Source organism: Miscanthus floridulus, chromosome 4, assembly GCF_019320115.1.
Source record: "Miscanthus floridulus cultivar M001 chromosome 4, ASM1932011v1, whole genome shotgun sequence".
NCBI lineage: Eukaryota > Viridiplantae > Streptophyta > Magnoliopsida > Poales > Poaceae > Miscanthus > Miscanthus floridulus.
Window position 1 is genome coordinate 82,048,168 of NC_089583.1, and position 10,653 is coordinate 82,058,820.

Genomic DNA, 10,653 nt, shown 5'->3' on the forward strand with positions numbered 1-10,653 from the left:
GCGAGCCCCTTGGCCATCTCGCAGATCAACCGCAATTTTGCGTTGTGGCTACCAGACTACCAGTACGGTGCTGTCAGAGTCTCCGGAGTTGCTACCACAGTGCGACTGAACATAGCAAGCTGACTGATGAAAGATTGAAACGTACTACTCCGTATACTCTACACTGCTCTCGGTTTCAGCTTTCACTTTCAGGACCGATGAAAGCTCAGGAGGCATCGTAGAGCTACAAGGACAGACGAGGCATGTTGCGCCATTCAGAAGGAAGTACTTCTAGAGTATACTCCACTCCTGGTACAACGAACGACACGCTGTCCGCAGCGCCCAGCGCAGGCGACACGAGGATCAATTGCAGCTGCAGAGCCTCCGAGTCCGTGCCAACTGTGCAGAAACGACACTGAAATTGGAGCGGCCGCCAAAGCGCGCTCCGGATCCGGAGAATCAGCAAAGAGGAGTCCCTGATTAATGGAGCCATGTCGTGCTCGTGGATGCCCCTCCGACAGGACGAACCTCTCGATCGTCGTCATCGGAGCACCGCCAAACGATCATGGACATGGACCAAACACCAAACCCTGGGCACCGCGCACGCCACTAGACGAGTCAAAAACCGTTGCGCTTGCGCGTGGGAATCATCCTCCACTGGCAGCGCCAGCGGAGCCCACAGTCACCGAGCGCCAAGAAGCTGAACTGACCGCCCACCGCCCAGGGGCAGCTCGGTCATTCCGCCGCCGCCGTCGTGGTCGTGGTTCCGCCCCCAACTCTCAACTCAACGCAACTCCACGGCCGCGGCGCTAGCAGCCACTCACCATCTTCACTCACCGCCGCGCGCACCACCCTCTCCACCCCGCCCTACCCTTTTTAAAACTACGACCGAGCTGCCGGCCGAATCCACCGCCTCCGCCGGCGCGCGCCTCCCTCCCTCCTCTCCCCCATGGCCCCCCGCGCCCGAACCGGGACCGCTTCGCCCACCGGCCGGTGCGCGCGCCGTAGATAGATCCCACAAGCGTCGCGATCAGATCCGATGCTGGAGACCGCCGCCTCCGCCTCCTCCCCCCGCGCCGCGGCGGCGGCGGTCGTTTCCTCCCCGCGGCGGGGTGGAGCCGCCGCGCACCACCACCGGCGGTGGAACCCGCCATCGTTCAGGGCTTGCCTGGTCGCGCTCTGGCTGGTGGGCTTCGGTTTCGTCATCCTGTGGCAGGGCACCTCCATGGGCCGCGTGCGGCTCTACACGCGCCCGCCGATGCCGAAGCGCGCCGCGGCGTCTTTGGGGCAGTGGGTGGCCTCCCCGCCCGTCTACGATCTGAGGGAGTTCGGGGCAGTCGGGGACGGGCGGACGGTTAACACGGCTGCGTTCGAGTCTGCCATCGCGGCCATCGCCGAGAGGGGCGGGGGCAGGCTCACCGTGCCCCCCGGGCGGTGGCTCACGGCACCGTTCAACCTCACCAGCCACATGACTCTCTTCCTCGCCGCTGGTGCGGAGATCCTAGGGATTCAGGTGAGACATTAGCTGCTATTTGCATCACCTTTGTTTGGCTAAAGACGCTGCTCTCGGATCTGTAGTCAATTCGGATTCATTTGTGCAAGTATGTACTCTGGGAAGTGAAAAGCCGAAAAAGAATTCTGCTACTGCAATCATATTAAGTCAAGGACATTTTATAAGTAATGGCAACCAGTGATCCTTGCATGAAACGATGAGTTCATCATCAATCTAGGGAGCAATGCAAATACTACGCAGTTTAATGATATATATTACTAATTACCGGTGTTGCCGAGCAGGGCAGGCAAATACTTTTTTACACAAATAGTTTCTTTTAAAATTGTATCAGAAATTCCTGCCAAGTTTATCGCAAAAATGACTGTCTAGTGGTGTCATTTTCAACTATGCTGCAAGATTTGCTGAAGAATTAAGTTGACATTTGAGCAAGGATTTACTTGAACACTGAAGTCATCCGCATGTCAAAGTTAGTCTGATAGGTTCCAAAGACCATGGTGGTTAGTCCCAACATGATGTTTTTTTTTTTTTGGGTCAGTTCTGACTTGCTTTCAAATAAATTTGGTCTCTGCTTTTTTTTTGACAGAGAGTCTCTGCTTTTATGCAATAGTCAGGTTCAAGTTAAGCTAAATTCACTCAATATTTTCATGCTTTATCTACCAAGTTGTTTTGTAAACTTTATTTCATTTGCTTCTGCTGTTATTTGTCAATTGTCATGACATCATTTACTGATTCAAATAAGTATAGAGTTGACCAATTTACTTGCATTATAAGTGGTGATTGGCCAGGAGACTGGTGTTTTTTTTTCTCTCTGTATTTTGTTACCTTTTACTCCAACAAAGAAATTACACTGATACCTCTTTTGTTTTTTTTTATATAAAATTCTCTCGACCTTAGGCAAGGCACGTCGAGAGTTTCTTACATGTTATTTTACTGGTACCTTTTTCAGTTTGGTGCACTTATTTACCAATTGAGTTAACATTGGCGACTTGTTTATGTTACTTATATCCAAGGATGAAAGATATTGGCCATTAATGTCTCCACTACCATCATACGGCTATGGAAGAGAGCACAAGGGACCTCGATATGGGAGCCTTATACATGGCCAAGACCTGAAGGATGTGACTATAACAGGTAGGTTGTGTTTTTTTGTTCCTTTTTTTTCTTATTCATATGGAAAATGCCAAATCAATTCCAGCTTGTATACATTTTCTACCATACAAAAACATAGGAAGCGCTAAAAGCTTTTGAAACTAAATTTGGTACTTATTTCACGGAAACACCTAATCTCAAGTCGTACTTGAATTAAGTGAATTAATTAGACCTCGAGCAATGCATTCATTGTAAGAATGAAAGTGTGGATCTGAAGCTATTATTCTAATGAGGCTATGTCAAATATAGCTAAATATCATGACTCATCTGTTAGAGAAGTGAATGTTGGCATCATTGCTTGTTTCTCTTTTGCAGTCTGATTTTCATGAAATTATAATAATATTTCAGTTGACCCTTCTGCAAAATAGGTCATAATGGTACCATAAATGGACAAGGTCAAAGTTGGTGGATAAAATTTCGGAGAAAACTCCTTAATCACACAAGGGGTCCTCTGGTGCAGCTCATGCGATCAAGTGACATTATCATTTCTAATATCACTCTTCGTGATTCTCCCTTCTGGACTCTTCACACGTACGACTGCAAGAATGTTACTATATCAGAAACCACCATCTTGGCTCCAATTGCTGGAGCTCCAAATACTGATGGAATAGATCCAGGTTACTCCTAATGCTTGCAATTTTTCTGATTATTGAACTTTATTCATTTCATTTATAGCTGCATCCTGTAGGTTGTATTATAATCTACCCTAAACATTTCAGCAACAATAGGAGCCCAAGAAACCTGCACTGCATGTCCATGTTCTTTTGGAGCCTTTTTTTTAAAGTTTATGCTTCATTAATCAATCTCTTTGTTATTCTTGATGTATATGCAGATTCTTGTGAAAATGTGGTGATAAAAAATTGTTACATTTCTGTTGGTGATGATGGGATAGCCATAAAGAGTGGTTGGGATCAATATGGAATTGCTTATGGCCGTCCATCTGCTAACATTGCTATTCAGAATGTCGTAATCCGCTCTATGGTCAGGTAAAATATTAGATCGTTTGCTTTGGCTGTTTCGATTTGCTTTATAACATATGTATGCATGATGCGTTTTGAAATATCATTGGCTAGTGTATGACGCTTCTTGTCCTGAAGACAATATGAAAGAGTTGTGGCGAGTTTGTTAGATATTTCGTTTGTATATTTCTGATACATACTACTTGCTGGCTATTTGTTCTATGTTACAGATGCATCATATGTACTAGGACCATCTATTTGTCTAGACAAGAACTAGTTACATAGCATTTTGTGCTCATTGTTGGTTTATCTTTCATGATCTGGAAATCAAACAACACCACTATTCAAACTTTAACAAACCAATGTGATTGTATGTTTCATCTCTTTTGCGTTCTGTGGGCAGTGCTGGAGTATCAATTGGAAGCGAGATGTCTGGTGGCGTCTCGAATGTTTTGGTAGAGAATGTTCATGTCTGGGATTCACGGCGAGGCGTGAGGATAAAGACTGCGCCCGGAAGAGGGGCCTATGTAACCAACGTCATGTACCGGAACATAACCTTGGAAAATGTACGTGTCGGTATAGTGATAAAGACAGACTACAACGAGCACCCAGATGAAGGCTTCGACCCAAAGGCTGTGCCCACCATCGGGAATATTTCTTACACCTCAATCCATGGGCATCGTGTGCGAGTGCCAGTCAGGATACAGGGAAGCGCAGAGATCCCTGTGAAGAATGTTACCTTCCATGACATGTCAATCGGTATAGTAGACAAGAAGCACCATGTTTTCCAGTGCTCCTTCGTCCAGGGGCAGGTCATTGGCTATGTTTTCCCCATGCCTTGCAAGAACCTGGACCTGTACGACGAGCGGCGTGAGCTGGTTAAACAATCAACGTTACAGAATATCTCTGATATCGACTACAGTTTTTGACAAGGGTAATTGATCCAAATGTACTATTGCTGTAGGAGTACTCAGCATTCACAGCTGCCATAGTCTTTTCCACACATTTAGAAGCAAAATTTTGGGTAGCTTTTACACGTTTGACCTCTCAGGCACGTGTATTTAAGGAAGATCGCCTTGTCTATACTGTCTCGTAGACACACACCAGGAATGTTGTTGTCTTTTCACTTTTTATCTCTGTATTTTGTTACAAACTAACTCGGTTGCACAGTTGACAGTACACTTTTGATAGTGTTTACTGTTCACGGCAGCATACACTTAGCTGCCCTTTTTCAACAGATGTGGATGTATATGTATCATGTAGTTTTTTGAACTTGGAATGGTTGGTTCTTTCAAGTTGTGTTCATAAAGCTCGGTTTGTCAAGATGGCTTCAAAAGAAATGGATATTCACGCTGAAAACTGCTTTAGCAAAGCAGTAGCTAGAACAAACAGTGATGTTTGAATTAAGCCAGAAAAGACGTCTTGTACATGGGTAAAGTTTCGACGCATTCTTGTACCATATCCTTTTATTTGATTTTTGTTTACTGCGGAACCTATCTTTGAAATTATCCATGTAAGGTCAGACTTCATGTAGTTTTAGTTTGTTTCTTGCCGCAAAGCAAAGGGACGAGAAATCTATCTACGCTATAAAAGAACGAAGGAATTGAGAAATACGTGTTACCCAAAACTTTCATACCCACTTGTATCAGGACCGTTGAATTGATTTCTCATATTTAGATCTGAAGGTCTAAATTAGTTTTGTTGTGGGCCACCAAACAATTTTACGCCCGCACCTTACGTTTACGCGTTCCTGCCATTGAGAAACACCCGGAGCTCGTGATTTTTTTTCACCCAACTCTCGAGGTACCCGCCCGCTACCACCTCGCCCGTACCAATCCATCATCACCCGATCACCTTAACTTTTCCCCTCCCGGTCTGATCTAGGCCGCCTCCCTCCCCTCGTCGCTCCGCTGCCGCCTGGGTCAGGGTCAGATCCATCCGACCGTGCTGCTGCCGCCGCTCGAGGCCGCGCGGGGGGCGCACACCACCGCCACTCGACGAGCAGCCGCCGCCGGATTAGCTACCACCGTCACGGCCCCGGACTCCCGCAGAACGGCGTCGCTGGCCTCCCCTTCGCCGTCCTTACAGCCCGCCACCCTGCGACCACCAGCGACGGTGCTGATGCCGGCATCGAGCGCGACCCCGCCGCCGTCTCCGTCATCCCCACCTGTGCCTTCGACGCCCTGCATCCCTGTCCGGCAGCCCCTGTTTGGAATAAGCTCGAGAGTAGTAGCACAGTATGAATTATTTAATCTTTCATTGTTCCCTGTTTCGTGTTTGTAACAATTTGTTTTATTATGGGTTCTTGATCTTATCATTATATCACCGCATGCCTCACCTCTGTTTTTTCTCTGGTAGTCAGGTTTGATCGTTTCAATGGAATCAGGATAATGTGACCTGCCACTTTATCTTGTTTCCCTTTGGATCTGATCAGCCGAGCAGACATGATGGTTTGAATTCTGGAGTATTTTGCTGGTGATCCCCGTATGTAAACTTATGCTACCACTATCAAATCAACCAGCATCTGTCGAGGTAGTGACAACAAATATATGGAGTTGATTTTGGTTAGCACTGGGAGTTGCCTTTTCTGAAGAATTTTTTTGGTTTCAGTAATTACAACTGTGGGTGTTGCTCAGGCTGTATGACAATTCAGTTTACAGATGCTGCCATATCAGTTTCTCCTCCAAGGTCATGATAAACTCAGCAATAGTGTGTTATGGAACTCTCTAAATGATATCTCAAGATTTAATTTTCTAATGTTGCTCACTATTTGGCTTGACAGGGCTACAATATTGAGGATGCGACACAGTTGTCTTTGAAAGGAGACATTGATGTCGAGTCGGTTTTGGCTGTTATTTGCCCACTTCACCTCCTACTTTTGCAACAAAAAATTATCTTGAGATGTCTAAACAGTGGAAGGCCTCACCCTTGCTAGCTGAACCTGTTCAACTTTTTATTGGCATCCTGTCATCTGCTAACCAGGGGATCATCTGATGTTGTTGCTCGCTTCTTTGGTGCTTTGGTAGGTTTCTACAGCTGAATTATTAGTTCAGTAGTAATTTACTGTTAAAAAACTGTTCAAAATTCTAATAAACAAAACGCTTCACAGAATGGAATAAAGGAGGTAAATGAAGAGCTGGAGGCAGATTACTTTGGGGGACATTGTTATAGTTCCATTCATAGATATGTCACATATGACTATATGAGGTAAGTCTATTTTTCTGTACAGTTAAAGAGCTGTCGCATGTACATTATGCCACTTCTTAATACTAGGGAAATTTTATCTCATTTTTTTTTTTGTAATTTTTTTTTTGTTTTGTATTTTTCGTAGCATTAGCACGGGCCACAAAAACAGTGACACATCATCATTTGGTAGGATTATTCTTTTCATGGAGCAGTGTGCTTGCCAGTTTTTAGATACAGGTTTTTAGAAAACTACGCTTCAAATTTGATAGAATTAACTTTGGACTTAATGTAGCCCGTAGTGTTAGCACGGACAATACACACAAAATTGTGGCACCCAGTGTGTTGCAAAAGCCTACTTGTTCCGTCACACACAGACCTCACCTCCTGCTCCATGTTCAAACATTTCAGTTACATGGTCATCTTTTACTTCAGTTATTCAGTCTTATGTGCTTGACCTTGACTTTGATGCATGTCTGTATTTACACAATAAACTGAATTTTTAAGACATATTCTAAATTTCCATGTAATGACTTCTATCTAAATTGTAGCATTGGTAGAGTTAGCTCCTACAGGGTGAAAAAAGAAGAAATCATTGACAATATTAACCTTGAAATTTTGACTCAGGTAATAAAATTTCAGTGGAGAAAGCTTTTTGGGACATGGTTATGGAATCAATGAGAGGAGACATACCAAACTACAGTTATCTGGTCAGCCTGGTATAGGGAGTCAGGGAAGCATTGATAGAGTTAGCTCCTACAGGGTGGAAAGAATAAATCATTGGCAATATTAACCTTGAAATTTTGACTCAGGTAAGAATATGTCAATTAAGATTGTGGATTATGGTGAACCTTGATACATATATGTGACAAATATATATCGTGTTTGGCGGGAAGTTACTTTAATCAGGTTCCCAGGACAAACAATAGACAAATTTTGCAGAAATATTTGGATAAGCTACAAAAACTATATTCTCCTGCAAAGGAACACGAGATGAAAAAGAGTCATGACAAATTGTTGGGAGAATTGATCGAAGACCCTTAATCAAATTATGGAATCCAAATTCATTTGTTGTTTCTGTCATCAAGGGTGTGCCAACTATGGAGGAATTAGAAGTCCTTATTGTATTGACTCTGTTTTCAAATAAACTGATGAGCTATATGTGAAATTACAATATTACCTCATGAATAAACGTCCTCAATGAGACATGCTCTAAGCAGAAGTCAGTAGAGCACGCCTCCAACAATTGATGATTAAAGGATCAAATGGAGTGGAGTACGGTGCGACTGTGTCAGACTTACACGTTGCAAGCTTTTCTCGATATTAGTTAATTTAGTTTTTTCCTTATTAACTGCATACAAGCTTTGTAAAACAAACACATACTGTAATATTTCAAGAAAACCATGGTGTCATATTATTAACAATAAGATGCCACCTGCTTCAAAAAAAAGAAAAAGAAAAAGAAAAGATGCCGCTAATATCATAGACACGTGCGTGCAGCATGTGCATGGCAACTAGTGTAACCTAAAGCAGGAATCTTACAGGTCCATCAGCGCCTAACAGGCCGATGAAGGCCTCTTTAGGTCCTAGCCATACAACGGTGCTTCCTCATCGGCTGGCTTTCCTTACATATGCCACACCCTCTCCCTCCCTATCCTGAAACACCAATCCGATATCCGATAAGAAGCGCGCATCCTCCCGAGGCCCGATCATCTTCCCCTTCCCTCCTCCTGATGGCTCTGCCGTCCGCCGGCTCGTTGGCGGCATGCAGCCTCCAGCCAAGGTAAAAAAACATGGCGCACTCTCTCGCCTCCGCTGTTACGCTAACGCCGCCGCCGTGCGTCTGTGCGCTCCGTATCTTCTGCAGCAGTGCTAGCATTCGGGCGTGCCATGCCCCGAGGCCGCCGCCACACCTGAAGCCGGGTGCTGCGGCGGTATCGTTTGCGAGGACGCGGCAGCAGCGCCGGGCGAACGCGACCAAGGGCGGCGTGTCCACCGTGTGCGAGCCGCTGGGCCCCGACCGGCCGGTCTGGTTCCCCGGCAAATCCGCTCCGCCGTGGCTCGACGGCAGGTAAGTGATATCACGGTGTACACAGACATGCAACAGCTACTGATATATCATTACTGCCCAGTGTAGTGGATAAACTATTAAATAAACTCATAGATGTATCTAACGGATAAGATGAAGATGGTGAGGTACCATTTACTTTGTTCTGATATTTCTTCGCGATCGAATTGTCTTGCAGCCTTCCAGGAGACTTTGGATTTGACCCTCTCGGACTAGGTAACACAAATAATGATCCAGGACAGAACAGAATGCTTGCAATATTTCGCTCATTCTCTCGGTTTGGTTTTAAGAGCTTATTAGCCAGAAGTCTAGAACACACAATTTCCTCCATGATTAATTAATGTGCGCAGGCTCGGATCCGGAGTCGCTGCGGTGGTTCGCGCAGGCGGAGCTGATGCACGGGCGGTGGGCGATGCTGGCGGCGGCGGGCATCCTGATCCCGGACCTCCTGGCGCGGTGGGGCTTCATCGACGCCGGCTACTCGTGGTTCGACGCCGGGTCCCGCGAGTACTTCGCGGACCCCTGGACGCTCTTCATCTCGCAGATGGCGCTGATGGGTGGGCGGAGAGCCGGCGGTGGGCGGACTTCCTCAGGCCCGGCTGTGTGTCGACATCGAGCCGCGCTCCCCAACCGCAAAGAACCCGTCCCGGACGTCGGGTACCCCGGCGGGCTGTGGTTCGGACTGGGCCAACTGGGGCCGCGGCTCCCCGGAGCCCGTCATGGTGCTGCGCACCAAGGAGATCAAGAACGGCCGCCTCGCCATGCTCGCCTTCGTCGGCTTCTGGTTCCAGGCCGTGTACACCGGCCAGGGCCCCATCGATACCTCCTCGCGCACCTCGCCGACCCCGGCCACTGCAACATCTTCTCGGTACGAGGCCTGCTTGCTATCAGTATCACGTAGAGTGCAGCCTAATTTGCATTGCTTGCTTCTCGTTAGCGTTCTTCTCATTCTATTTTCTAATACTACAGGCGTTCACGTCCCACTGATACGATCATACGATGCTGTTTCGGAGGGAGTAAGCCAAGATTGAAAAAGGGCCCTGTTCATTTTTTAGAATAATTGGAGTACTTCGCTTGGGCCACGTACGGTATCATTTTGACCTTGAACATGTCAACATTTGTTTGTACCTGCGTAGAAATGTTAAACCACTTGGACAAACGTACAAATACCAGGGATCGCGATGATACTAACCAGCACACTGTCCTAAAGCTCCAACACCGTATATAGACGAAATTTGTTGGACGTGGACGATGTACGTAGTAGGTAGTACTAGCTAGTTTACGGTGCAGTGCGTAAAGACTAACTAATAATAAAGAGTAAATACTCTACTTTCGGTATCACAAAATAATGGTATGCTAACAAGATACTGGCGACAGTATAGCAGTAACACACAGAGCAGCGCCACGCCTTCACCTCTTGGTCTGCTTAGCTTCTTCCATCGTTGGACGGACCTCTGCGATGCCATGGTACTACAGTGTCGAGTATGGATGGTCGGGCACAGGAGGGCCCAATGGTACAAAGGGAGCCGACAACGAGTGCATCAATGGATTATTCAGAAAACTCAAACACATCTCCATCTCCTATTACCGTTCTCTTCTTTCCGCTCCTACTAGACTACTTACTCTGTCTCGTGTAGCAGAGGGATCCTTTGCTTCCAGCATCTTCTAGAACATTCTCATATCTGCTATTCTAAAAAGAACATTCTTTTTTCTCGAACGTGCCGTGTGTAGCATGTATTTCATAAGAGGAAGTAGACACAACAACCAAACCAAATAACAAACGGCTCAACACTAGGGTAACC

The 10,653-nt window shown here is 46.2% G+C and overlaps 1 pseudogene; it reads left to right on the forward strand.

Moving 5' to 3' along the window:
- The first annotated feature begins 696 nt into the window (after positions 1–696).
- Positions 697–10,048, forward strand: LOC136548707 (uncharacterized; annotated as a pseudogene).
- The last annotated feature ends 605 nt before the right edge of the window (positions 10,049–10,653 follow it).